At 42.2% G+C, this 14,008-nt stretch overlaps 1 long non-coding RNA gene across 1 annotated transcript; it reads right to left on the minus strand.

Annotated features, from left to right (window-relative positions):
• Positions 1-3,332: 3,332 nt before the first annotated feature.
• Positions 3,333-6,934, minus strand: LOC307199730. The gene is made up of 3 exons (XR_013832145.1): positions 6,889-6,934; positions 6,157-6,253; positions 3,333-3,854 (listed from the first exon to the last, which is right to left on the minus strand). It is a non-coding gene; the product is annotated as an uncharacterized lncRNA (long non-coding RNA).
• Between the last annotated feature and the right edge of the window lie 7,074 nt (positions 6,935-14,008).

Below are 14,008 nucleotides of genomic sequence, written 5' to 3' on the forward strand. Positions count from 1 at the left end.
TCAGTTAGATCATTGACTCTGACTCCAGGGTCCAATTTTCTTTTTATTCATTAAGCACATTGGGAAGTGGAGTTCCTAACCCTTTCCAGTCTAAATGTGGAACAATCACATCCCCTCACAATCAAACGCCAATGTGCTGGGACCTCCACATTTCAGTGCAATCTCTCAGTGACGCAAGTTTTTAACAATTGAAGGATATTAAGTCAAAAAGTTGTTTTCTAATTGGAGGCGCTCAGGGGAATTCAAAAACACACTGGAAGTTGGTACATGTGCCTTTCCAATTATCTTTGTTGAAATCAGGGGAGAGGGCATCATAAATCTCAGGCAGCAGCTTCCAGAAGCTGAGTTTGGGAATTAAAGCCTGTTAGGATAACACATCTGATGACCACAAGTATTACTGCTTTGGAGAGCTGACACGACATGGTGGAATATGTCGTTTCCGTGGGTGGTGTAATATTGACATTGCAATTCCACTTTAGGATAAAAGAAAAATAGACGCCGTACAGAAAGTCAAAGGTGTTGACATGCACAGAGGGTGGCAAGGGCCCTCGGTTTTAGCCAAATTCCCCTTTCATGTTGCAGTCCTCTACAGTCTATGCCATTCTGGAAGGTTTCCCAACCCGTTTTTTGAGAGTGCAGATGGGTTGCAGGAGGAGAGAAGAAATTGAAAGGCCCCGTTTCGTGTGCAGAAGACCATTTTTTGTACTTGGGATTCTATCTGACATGTCTGGTTGTGTTTCTGTTTCATATCATGTGTATTACATCAACTTCAAACTCCTGTCTTAAGCACAATAACTGGTGCCTACAAATATGTCAGATTAAACATGTGCTGTAATAGCCAAGTCAACTCCTGAGCATAGCTTGAACCTGCACATATAGGGAAATTTATTTGGGACTATTGAAAGAATTGAGCTACAGTCCCAAGTTACCCAACCGTCGTCATCCAATGACACTCCCCACTTTGAGTATGCCCAACAAAGTCATGGACCTTAATAGAAGTCCCCAGGGGAAAGAGAAAAAGGAAGTGGAACTTAATAAAGTTCCCAGGCCCTCATGGGAGCATCAAGGTTTGACTCATTTGGGATGTGAACCAATAAACAAGCTTCAAGATGATAACACTCACATGCTGCCAGATCTATTCATGTGTCCACACAGACATACATGTGATCCTGTACCTTACATGTATGTACACAGAATAATTACTTTGAGAACCTCCACTTATATGCCACAAATATGTGATGGGCTCAATTGCTCTGTGCACACCAATATTGACTTTTTTTGGGGGAAATTAGCAAAACCATTAAATGCCAATCTAAATAAATATCAATGTTAATTTAGAACAAAATGGCAGCCAACAAGTGAAATGGCTTTGTGGCTTCAAGTGCCATACAAAAACATAAAAGGTCAAGATGGTTAGCTGTCGCAAACTATCCAAACCCACATCCTCTGGAAAACAAACCTCATATCACAGAGGCAGAGGTAGGGAGAGATGTTGTCTTATATGGAGTCAAGAGGGCCATTTTAAGTTCAGTTCTTTTAAAAAAAATATGTTTATTAAAGATTTTCTTGGTTTACAAAAGTACCTGCATTGTTCATAAACCTTCCCCAATGACAACAGGGTCTAAATTCAACTATATCACAAAATTAAAATAAACTGGCCTGTTTAGAGGCAAAAATATGAAGAAGGTTTTAAGTCCGGCCACATAAAAGCATAGCCTTGATTTATGAACTGGAAAAAAATAATATGCCAGTCTGTGATATGCCTTTTTATACATAAGAATTTGCAGAGTGTTGTGGTTGCATTTTAAAAAGGGGCTTGCCCTTCACACATACACAACATTCCTGCAAGGGTAAGAAGCAAGGCTTTGTTTGTTTGTTTGTTTGTTTGTTTGTTTGTTTGTTTACAGAAGAGAGAGCCAAATAAAGGTGAGTTTCTCATGACCTCCACAATGGTAATTTTAAGAAAATCCCTAATAATGAGAAACATGGTGAAATGGCCGAAACTGGTAATCATTGCTGCTATCTGACATGACATCATTGTGTGAGAGGCTTTGACTCTCAGTTGAGACATCAATTAGGCTGGGACAAAACTGTCAATTCCAGGTTTTCCTCAATTCCTTGTTGCTTGTATATAGAGTCTGAATGAAAATTCATCACGAATTTAGTGCAAATTTTTTCTGAAATATAATTTGTTTGCAATTTGCCTGGTAGTCACATTTCCGCAAACAATTTCCCTTAACACAACACATTTTTATGTTACTTTTACTAATATTTGTGCTTTTATGCATTGCAAAATTCAGTGAAGTGCTTTGCTTCACAACTTGTTTCAGCAACCGTGAATTAGGCAGGCTCACTTTAAAACCCTAAATAAACCAAATTTCTCTTCCACCTCTCGTGCGACTCGAACATACTCAGAACAGTGCTCTCTCCTTCCTATTTTCCATCACACAAGACTGTCCCAAATCCCAGCTCAGGGCCCCTGCAGTAGCTATATATTTGTAGCCTGCCAGAGACAACTGTGTTGGAAGGTAGTGAAAAGCAAAGAAATTAGATCACAAGGTCTGAAGAGGAAGCCCAGAGTACAGTGTCATCGATGTGCTCCACATAGTCCCTAACACCTCATAACTTCAGTGAGTAAACCATGTGGTACAATACATCTCTGTCCAGGTGTCTCCCTCGTCCAATGTCAATATCCTCATAAACTTCATAGCCAAGAACATTTTTCATTGTCTTGGTTTCATGTTTTCAGTCCAAACCCTTAAGAACTTTTTTAAAAAATAAATAAAAGCATGCATTTGAATAACTACATTTCTGTAACTGTGTTGGTGCTTTTTTTTTTAAACTCACTATAAATAAAGAGTGACATTTACATATATTGGGAATGGCAAAGAAAAGTCCAGCTATACCACAACTCTTTACAGGCAGATTGACTCACGACTGTTACCTACTGATGCCAGAAATACTTCATGATGGAGTATTGTTCCCGCATTGACCAAGTTTTGTTTGTTTGTTTGTTTATTACAATAGCTTTGTTTTGAGGGGGGAGCCTTCAGCCACTTCATCCTTAATGGTAAGCCCCCTCCACCAAAATTATTAGAATTTACTCCTCCACATGTCACCAACAATCCCCTCACTTTCATACAGCACAAATAGTCACACACATGTGTACATGGGAAAGGACGCCTCCTTCAGCCCAGCTCTAGAGTAAGTCAAATTTATATAATCAGCTTCATAAGTTGAAAAGCCTGGGAGACATAAGGTGTTGTTGAGCGATTCATGCTTTATTGAAATGCTGGCACATTATATCTTGCTGATTTGAGAGTTTCCCACTACCTACCCCCACCCCCTTTTCAGCTATACCCCTATGACCTTGGTCAGGGGTAGTCAATGAGGCACTTTCCAGATATTGTAGGACTACAACTCTCATCATTCCACACATGACCAATGATCGGGGATGATGGGGTATCTTTGTTTGTTTGTTTGTTTGTTTGTTGTTTTGTTTGATTTCATTGTGCATTTGGTCCAATTCCCCTCCCCTCCATAGCATTAAATGTTCATCTTTACATGTATCTATAATAAAACTATAGAATTTTTTTTTTTTTTAAGGATCTATGAGCTTCAAGGTTTTACAGAACGTTCATGACTGTTGAGTCTCTAACATGTTCAGGAAATGTTAAAGTAACTCACACCATTGTCTGGAGATAAAATGTCCTGCTTCACCCTGACCATTGACAAAAACAACAACTCCTGTTCTTGTTTCTTGCTTTGTTTGTAGGACTGCTGCTGTCCAATCACAGCTGTTTTAAAACCCCAGATTCTGATATTATTTCACATGGATGGTTTTAATTTCTGTCCTGGAAAGGAAAAAAAAAGCAATTTAAGGGAACCAGAAGTTGGGCCGATTCTGTGAGATTAGCATATGTCTATGGTCGACAGCAGTTGAAACAGAGAATGTTAGCATACTCTCAACTGTTCCATTTAAAGCAGGGCATCCTGGAATCACAGATGACAATCCTGGCTTCTGATTGGATCCTAGAATGTTCTGTTTTGGTTCTGTGTTCTGGCACGAGACGCCGGCCCAAAAGATGCTCACTCTGGCATGAGTCATCTGGGTCACACCAGAACAGAAGCTGCTCGGTTTTTGGTCTTGTGAGACCAAGAAAAAAGCGTCTTTGGGTCTTGTGCTCTTACGCAAGTGCAAGAGCTCAGGACCAAAATAGGAGCATCCTGACTTTGGTCCCAGGAATGTTGGGGGGGGGGTTATGTGTTAGGGTATCCGTTGAGAAAGAGAAAGGAGGCAAGAATGAAAGGCAGGCTAAGAGAGCAAATTGGCTTACTAAAGCCACTAGCAGCCCATAATAAGCATCCTGGATGGGGCTCATTAGGGGTGGGAGGATGAATTCACGTTGTGAGGTTAACAAACTCCTTTCCCTGCACCATTCAGGAGGAAGGAAAGGAAAAAGCACCCCTTTCCCCTTTCCATTTATGTAGAACCACCACCACCAACCTTCCATAGTAATAAATTGCTAAGAGTTTGGCAGCCCGGCAGTCAATCTCATGCCCAAGGCCTCTGTTGCAGTAGAGGAAGGTACCAGGGGAGGGAGGGATGGAGGAAATGTTCTTTCTCACCTTCTTCTTGTCTCCTCTACCCTGAGAGGTTTGAATACAGGATTCCTGTTTCAGGCTGGCTGGAGCATTGAACAGAAGCAGTTGTTTAATGGGACACAAACACTGTAACATATTGCAGTGTATTTTCAAGGATAATCATATTATTATCTCACCCTCCATCCAATGAGCTCACCATGGCATTCACGTGGTTATCCCATTTTATTCTTTCCCTCTCTCTCTCTCTCTCTCTCTCTGGGATGTGGTATTTGCTGAAAGGTAGGAACTGGGCTTGGAACACTGTGTAAGATTCATGGTTGAGTGGGAATTTCAACCCATGTTTCTCTGATCCAACATTCAGGGCTAACCCAAGATATTTTGCTGCCTGAGGCACAATAGCAAGTCTCTCCAGCTCCTCCGCCTATCCTTGGCAGTAAAAATGCAATGGTAATGAATTAAATAACTGACTGTTTGCTTAACTTTGGTGACACCCAAAATCAGCTGCCTAATGGTAGAGATGGTCTCGCCAACATTCTTACCACTACGCCATATTGGCCTTGTTTTTTTTTTAGGTATACTATGTAACTTTGGGAAATTGCCTTTCCTCCTTTAATTAAACATACACACCCTGAATGAGAAAACCTACTATTTTGTAAAAAGTTGCCTTTTGTATAATGTTTTCATGCTACTGATCTAGTTTCAATAAAAATATTGGGGCATCTGTTTTTGCATATTCAAAAAAAAAAAAAAAGGCAGAAAAGGAAATGGAAACAGATATGTCAAAAATAAAGCTAGTCAACTGAAAATAAAAGAAATCCAGTATGGACTTAGATGGTTTCAAATGGAAATAAAGAGGATTAATGGAAGAAAGTGTGTTAGTCAACAACCTCTTCATGACCTTCTGGCCACATAAAGTGGGGAGGAGGTGATGGACCCTTTAGTCAGGCAGGAAGTTAAGAAGTACAGATCATTCTTAAAAATGCACACAAATGCAATATTTGAATGACTGTAGTGGAAGAGAGAGAAATCTCTGAAGACCAGCAGGAGGAAAGAAAATGCATCATATTTTCCTGGCTCACCAATCTTATTAGAGGAAGTAAGGAGAACCCAGACCCATTGCCAGATCACTAGGATTCACTTAGCATGCCAGAATATTTCAAACTGAACTAAAGAGACTGAGAGTGGAAACTACTTCTTGCCTAATAATCTATTAATTATTGGTTGCAAGGAAGCAGAAATAAACAACTGAGTAGATGAAGGACTGTATTTTTAAATAGAGAAAGCATTTCTCAGCCAGTGAGAAACAGGGATGCTGGGAAAATGACCTTTTGTAAGACTGCAGAGACACCTAACAAGACATGGACACTATCTGTCTGCCCTTTCCAGGCATAACAAAATGTGATTGCTAGTGTTTCACCCCAGAAAATAACTAGTTCTTATGCTTCTTCCCAGTCTCAGGACACCATCCCACTTTCTGTTTACGGAATTCCAAAACAATATGGGGTATCCTTGCACCACTCTCTTGGATAGTCAGGAATTACTTAGAAATACCTCAGCTGGGTGGCCATGTGTCCAACTTTACAGAAGCCAGTTCTCCATCTGAAGGAGTCTTCTGTATGCAGGGCTGTCCAGTTTAAAGATGCAGAACCTGAAGAAGGAAAAGCAAGCTTTGATGTTGCCCATCCAAAGTTGGCTTAGCACATGACGACAACAGACTGAGCCAATAGATCAACTTGTTACGGTTTTTCCCACTAGTCTGAGAAATGCTGCACTTCTGTTTAAATTATATTAATTACTTATAAAGTCGCAGCTATGCAAATAAATCTGCATATACATATTTAAATGCAAATTCATATCCTCAGCTGCCACCTCAACCTCCTACCTGGAACACTAACTGCCCTGATGAAAGATCTCTATTTTGGAAAAGGTCCTGCTTCTCAAGATGTCCTTCCTGTATCTTATTTCATTCTTTCATGTTTATTGGCAACAGAACAATATGGAGTTCATTTTGATCACTCTCAGGCAAAAAGATAAACAAATATGAGTTGTTTATAATGTGTCAGAAGTTGCCGTCTTGCATGGACTTTTTCCATAAATTTGTGTGGCTTCATACTAGCAACACAACCTTGACCGTAGCGCCCAAGAAAAGCTAAATATGATACCTGATTCTGAAATATATACATGCAATATATACATTGGGTTTGTGTGTAACAAAATGCTATAGAGTGCATATATACCTCTTAAGGATACCCAGTAATTGCACTGAAGACAATTAAATCATACCAGTGTAAGTGCCAATCTAGTGAGACTGTTTTCAACAACGTCTAGCTGGTATTCTGAAGACATGGAATTTGGAATCTAGTCAACAGAACAGATGTTGGGGAAACGCCCTTGGTGACAATTTGTATGTTATGGCGGCACTCATATGGAATCAGCCAAGTAGTTTTTTCTGAATGACAGCACTTCACACGGCAGGACAAAACATCTGTGCTGGGCTTAGTATGTGAGGCAGCCAAAGTAACATGGCTTCTCTGTAACAGACCTGCAGATCCCTGGTAGCAGTAACTAGTGCTGGCATAAATATGTTCCCTGCCATTGCCAGAACCACAGTCTGGTCACCCAAGGAACACTAGGCACATAGAAACACTTCTAGCGGGGTCAGTAATGTATGATGCAGCCCCTGTTATGAACCAAAATCTTCCCAGAACACTTTTTCAAAGCATTAGTTGGAGTAGTTATGAGAACAATGTCAAGAATTGAAGAGATCATTAGGCACATGAGCGTTGTGCTTCCTTTGACTTCAGGGTAGGTAAACATCTAGAAAATGAACCATTATATGGAACCAGAAAAGTCATGCCTCTTGCATCATTACCCCCAGGCATATTATCGTATTAATTCCTTCAGAAGAGCTGCTGTCAAGCAGTTGGCTCCACTGCACAAATGGCATGAGCTATGAAAGACACATGAAATCAAGCCTAACATAGCATTTAAGGGAAGCAGGCTGTCCACAGAATCGACTTTGAGGCTTGTGGTGATGATTGAGAAGTACATGCAATTTTGAGGACCCCTGACTAGTGAGACAGAAAGGGTTTTCTCCTCCAGACAAATAAATTCCACTCGTGTTATTAACATCATTAATTCACTCTGGCGCATCATGCGTGCCAAATGTGTTGATCAATCTTGTTTCTTCGGCAGTTCAATTGTAAACAGTAATAACTGCCAGGTTTGAAATGCTAAAGGAAAGCAGTTGTTATGAGACTAGAAAATAGAAGCAACCCATATTATCAGACCACCAAAAATGCTACGAAGTTTGGCACAATTCTAAAAGTCTTTGTTCTACCAAACCCAAGTCCAGACCACACACACACACGGCTTCAATTAAAGCATATTTCATTCTCCAGTAAAGCAAGGATGATTTAAATAATCCACAAAAGAATAATCCTGAATCATACTTGGAAGGGCAAATTAGGAAAGCTTTGGGGTCACACCCAACTTAATGACTGATCAAACAAGTGGCAAAGCCTCATTTTAGAAACCCCTCCAGGTTTATCACCTTTGTGTGTACATTGTTTATTATGACTAGAATGCAAGGAATATTCTAATGCAATTATTATTATTATTATTATTTATACCCCACCCTCCCCAGCCAAGGCGGGGCTCAGAGCGGCTTACAAGCAATAATAAAAACAAGTTGAATGATTACAACTTAAAAACAAAATTAAAATACAGCATTAAAATATTGAAACATTAAAATATTAAAATGTAGTCTCATCGCAGGAGGAGAAGGAAAAGAAAAAAAAGAGAGAGGGAGGGAATCAAATTGGCTCCAAGCCAAAGGCCAGACAGAACAACTCTGTCTTACAGGCCCTGCAGAAAGAAATCAGATCCTGCAGGGCCCTGGTCTCATGAGACAGAGCATTCCACCAGGCCAGAGTCAGTGCTGAAAAGGCCCTGGCTCTGGTTGAAGCCAATCTAACTTCCTTAGGGCCTGGGACCACTAGGGTGTTGTTATTTATGGACCTTGAGGCTCTCCGTGGGGCATACCGGGAGAGGCGGTCCCGTAGGTACGAGGGTCCTAGGCCGTGAAGGGCTTTAAAGGTCAAAAGCAGCACCTTAAATCTGACCCTGTACTCCACCGGGAGCAAGTGCAGCTTGAAAAGCACTGGGTGAATATGCTCCCATGGCAGATGGGGAGCCTCGCTGCAGCATTCTGCACCCGCTGGAGTTTCTGGGATAGCTTCAAGGGCAGCCCCGCGTAGAGCGAATTACAGTAGTCAAGCCTGGAGATGACCGTCGCATGGATCACTGTGGCCAGGTCGGGGTGGGAAAGGTACATTACACTTGGAAAGCTTTACTGTGCCATCTTAATCTGAAATTTCATGACCATATCTGAAACCAAAGCCTGCAATTCAGCCTTACATATTGTTTTCCTTCATCTCTTTATCCTTTTAACTTGTTTCTATTTATTTACTGATGGCTCCTATCTCTTGGGCAGGTTGGTCTTGCTATACTGGCAGGTCTGACGCTGAGACTAACATGAGTATAGACTCGGCACTGTGAAAAAAAAGGCCAAAGGACAGGCAGACCTGCCATTTATCCCAGCTCTGAGCGCGGGGCCAAGCACTGCCATTGGGCAGTGGGTCCCGTGCCCAGGTGAATGCCCTCCAAATTGGTGGCAGGGAGACAATCTGACCTGCCATTTACCGGCTCACAGGGAGGCCCGGGGCAGGGGTGGGGTGAGCTGTCCATGGGGGTGCCGAAGCGATGAGTCAAGCCCCATGCTGCCGTTTCGAGCATCGCAGGGCCCCGAGCCACTGCGTCACTCCTCAGGGATGACACCCGGGGCGGCCCGCACCCCCTTCCTATGCCCCTGATCCAGGGCCCACCTGCAAAACTGCCCACCCAAGAAGGGGCAAATGGACTTCTAGAAAAAGGTTCTCATAGAATGGCAAAGGCACCTGGAACTCACCAGAAAGGTTCCGGGACCCACCTGAGAGTTATCCGAACTAAGTTCCAGTGAGTTCCCCCTGGGGGGAAAAAACCCGGCATGAGTGTAACCTAGTCTATGTACACATTAGCGGCTTAAAATGTAGCAAGGTTGTTTATAGCTGCTGCATTTCAAGTCACAGCTGAACAACAATCATCTGCATTTACTGTGAATTTCTCCTAATCTGCGTATTTTTGCCTGCAGTTTAACTACAAATTTTTGCAAGCAATTTTCTCCAGTATAATGGATTCTTTATGTCATCTTCAATAATGAATTGAGTTGTTAGGATACTCCATTCCCCTCACGGAGGTACAATTCCTAGGGCACTTTCATTCCTAGGGTTCCCTCTTCCCAGGGAACTTTGGGAAATGGAGTTCTGTGAGGGCAGCAGGAGTTTCCTAACCACTCTCAGGGCCCTTAGCAAACTACAGTTCCCAAGATTTTTTTTTTTTGGGGGGGGAAGTCATGGTTGTTCAAAATTATATGGTACTGCTTTAAATGCATTGTGCAGATGGGGGCCAAATTCTCTGAGAGACATCTGAGTCTTATCTCGCTCTGCTAGAGATGTTTATACATTTGAACATGGGAGACTTGGATACTGGACAAGGAACACGATAAATTTTGTTAATCAAACTGGGTATCAAGAGGAGGCCTGTCATCGTTGCTGCTTTCCCTTTAAGAAAAGGAAATGCAGAGCATCAGAAAGTCATCCCCCCCCCCCAAGTCATTAAACATTCTCTGGCTTTTGTCAACAGTCGGGTAAACATCCAGAAAAAAAGGGAATCTGAATCAAATAGTTTATTTAACATTCTTCTTCTCCAACTGCTGATTAGGATAAATAGTTTGGTTGGGGTTTTTTTTTAACTATCTGCTCCAACAATCACACACAAGGGGAAAGGGAGGGAAGCTTTCAGCTATCAGCTGAGTTTAGACTGGGCTTCAAAGTTTTTAAACAAGGAAAGATTCTGGGCACTCTTTGATATTTTTGTCTATCCGCAGCACGTCGTGTTAGCACCATGTCATAGCAAAATGGGAACATTTTTTTAAGAAAAAAGAAAGAAAGATCATTAGACAGTGGACTGTCTATAGGCTGCAATTCCAGACACAATGCAACACTTGGAAAGAATCCAGAACAGAGAGCAATTTGAACAGCCTATATATACCGAAGTGGGGGTTTCATCTGGCAAAAGACCTTTATGGGCAAAACACCTGAGGAACTTCTGTATTCTATCAGACCAGTGAGGAATCTAATCCAGTAATCCTCGACAGGGGGTTAATTGCAGCCTCCCCAAGAATTCAGGGACAGCCTTGTCCAGAAGTCATGGGTATTGTGCGTGCGCGCACACACACACACACACACACACACACAGATGTGGCTTTTCCAGATGAACTGTTTAATAAGGACCCAGCTGCAGCTGGTTGCAGAAAGATCAGATAATGTCAGCTATTTAATAAGCATTCACCCTGATTTGTTTGTTGGGAGAATAGACAACATTCCATCAAGAAAGTTTTAAACCACAGCATTCTGTTCATTTCCCCATCACTTAACTTATCTCAAAAAACAAACCTTTAGGAAATGCATTTGTTTCACAAAAGCTCCATTTTAGTTTTAATTATGCAGCCTGAATGTGCTGGGTTGTGACTGAATTCCACCCGAAAATGCTGACAATCTGGAAGCACCCTCACACCCAAGCTGGTGGAAAAAAAGAAAGCGAAAGGTGTTAGTGTTAATTATTTCAGCACCCTCTTGGCATCTGTCAGTTTGCAAAAGGCGGGGGGGAACCTTATCGAAAAACACCATAATGATTCATTACTTTAGCACAACCACAATCTATTATGTTACAGAGCGTGCCTATGCATGTTTACTTGAAAGTTAGTCTCAAATAACTCAACGAGTTTTACTCCTAAATTACTGCACACAGGATTGCAGTCTTGTTATATAGTAGGGGTTGAGAACTGGATCTGGCCAACTGGATCCTATTTGTTGGCTTGGTTGTAACTAGCCTTGGGTTGCCCTGGGCATGATAAAGGAACTAACAAATTCAGTAAACAGCAACAACAGCAACAGACAGATCATTATCTCCTCCACACCCTGTGGACCAGGTTTGGCAGGTGCATGGGGCACCCACCTATCAATCTTCTCACCTCACAGGTTTTTGCCCACACAATTTGAAGCCAAAATGTGCAGACAAATTCACAGTCTGCACAGCATCAAAAATCAGCTGATCCTTAGGACCTGTGAAGAATCTTGCACCTGGCTTTGCAAGCTCCAGTAACTGGAGCAGAACAATCGAAGTTGCAGAGGCCATCAATCAGCTGATTGACAGTGTCTGCAAGTGCCCCTTCCGCTGAGACAGGTATTTGCCTGCCTTGGAGGACAGGTGTGCGTGGCTTGGCTGAAATGGCCTTGTAGGCCCAATGGGGAGGCCTGGTGGGCCTGATTCAGCCATTGAACTGGAGGTTCCCCACCACAGCTATCTAGTATATAGACAGTGGCTTGGCAATGTGGTGCAGAACTGAGGTCAACTAAATGCTGTGTAAAGGAACAAGTCAACATTTTCAGGAGTGGACAGAAAAGGGCCCAAAGGAGTCATATGTGTGATTTTTTTTATTTTTTTTTTTGCACTGCTGAAAATGCCAGAGGGAAGCTTGTTTTTGCTGAGCCATGCTCATTACTCCAGCAGAAATCCATTTATTAAAGAGTTCTTAGGTTACTGCACTAAAAGAATATATAGAGTACTTTCTCTATATTTATATAGAGTATTTTCTCTACATAGTGCCTTTAATTTTGAGGATTTAAGCAACACATTTGTACCCTGCCTTGATAACCCATCCTTCTTGTTAATTGACAGTCTGAATCGATAGGCTTTCTTTTCTCGATGGTACTGAAAATAGATGAAGCGTTTGCATTCTGGCCTCTGTATGCTCTTGAATCCCTGTGTGGTCTTGGACAAATTACTCAGTATCACTTGGCATGGATTTCCTTTCTATAAAAATGGAAGGATATTGACCTCGTTTAGTAAAGGGGTACAAGATGTTAAGCAGGTCTCAGTCCACAAGGACTTTCTCCCCATTGGTGTGTTCTGCACTACATTACATGTGGCATTAATGTTGTTTGGAAGTTGGAGATCGTTTCTTCATCCATGTGGAAACCACATTTGTCTACACAACAAAGTTATTTTTAAGTGCAAATATGCCTATACAGTTTATGTGTGTGTGGAAGACAGAACATATGGAAAATAGGTGAACAACACATTCTGAAGTCACGTTACTACAAATTTGAGGGCCTTTATGTTTAATATTTTCTTGCCGACAGAACTGAAAATGTTGATGTGCGGAAAAGTCCCTGACTTAGGTTTTATTTAATGCTGGTGGTGTGCTCTGGAGTTAACTTTTCCCAAAGGTATGCAAAGATGGCTCCCTGTGTCCCCCACGTTGCATGGCTCTCTGGTGCACGTAGTGTTTCCACACAGTATTGGAAACTCAATCCCACGGAGATTTTGTGATGACATGGAAACCTAGGGGCAAACAGCAATGCTATCAAGGCTGCAGGAAAGCTATTCCTCTGCAGCAAGAGCAGAGAAAACAAGGCAAAGTCCTTTTTGATGAGTTTGTTCAATCATAATAGTGAGAGGCAAAAGAACGCAGCAAGTCTTAACAATGGTGTTGCTCCAAACTTGGCTCCTCCTCCCTCCATCCTAGCAACGGCATCTTCCCTTACGGTGGCCTACACTCTTAACAAACACTGAGTTCTGGGAGAAGGGGGATCAGAAATACTGATCTGGCTGCCCTGCTGCAGCCCCCCCCCTAACATTTCCCAACCCTTCTATCTATCACAACTGTTCATCTGTCTCTGAGTTGTGACTTTCCTCAAACCCCTCAAAGCCCTGCTGTAATTCAATGCTTCATCCCTCTTCTCTTGCAGCATCAGGAGAAGGGTGTGTGTGTGTGATCTCCACCATTCCTCTTCCTCCATCACACCCTCTGGGGTCCAATTCCTGACAAATGTGCAGACAGGTTTCCTCTAGTCAGACTTCAATATGCAGCATGTGGGAGTTAGGGCTGAGGTGCTGCATAATGTCAGGGGCAGCAATGTAGTCCTGATGCCCATCCTGCATGTGGAAGGGCTACAGCCACGAAGGGGGAAAGGGTGAGGGAGGAATGTCATATCACCGTATCCACTTGGAGAGTTTTAATTCTGCCACATTGGGAGTGGGGCCAATTTCTGAGCAAGCGTTGGAGTCTGATTAAGTGCTGTTCCTTCCCAAATATACCCCATCCCACACCTCCCTTTAGAGTGGTTGTGTACCAGCATAATTACACCAGAGAAACTGTGTGGCAAAAATGTTATAGTGGGAAAATGGTACTTAAGTAGTAAAGCACATGGAGTACATGCAAAAGATCCTGGATTCAGCC

Source organism: Podarcis cretensis (assembly GCF_951804945.1).
Source record: "Podarcis cretensis genome assembly, chromosome: 12".
NCBI lineage: Eukaryota > Metazoa > Chordata > Lepidosauria > Squamata > Lacertidae > Podarcis > Podarcis cretensis.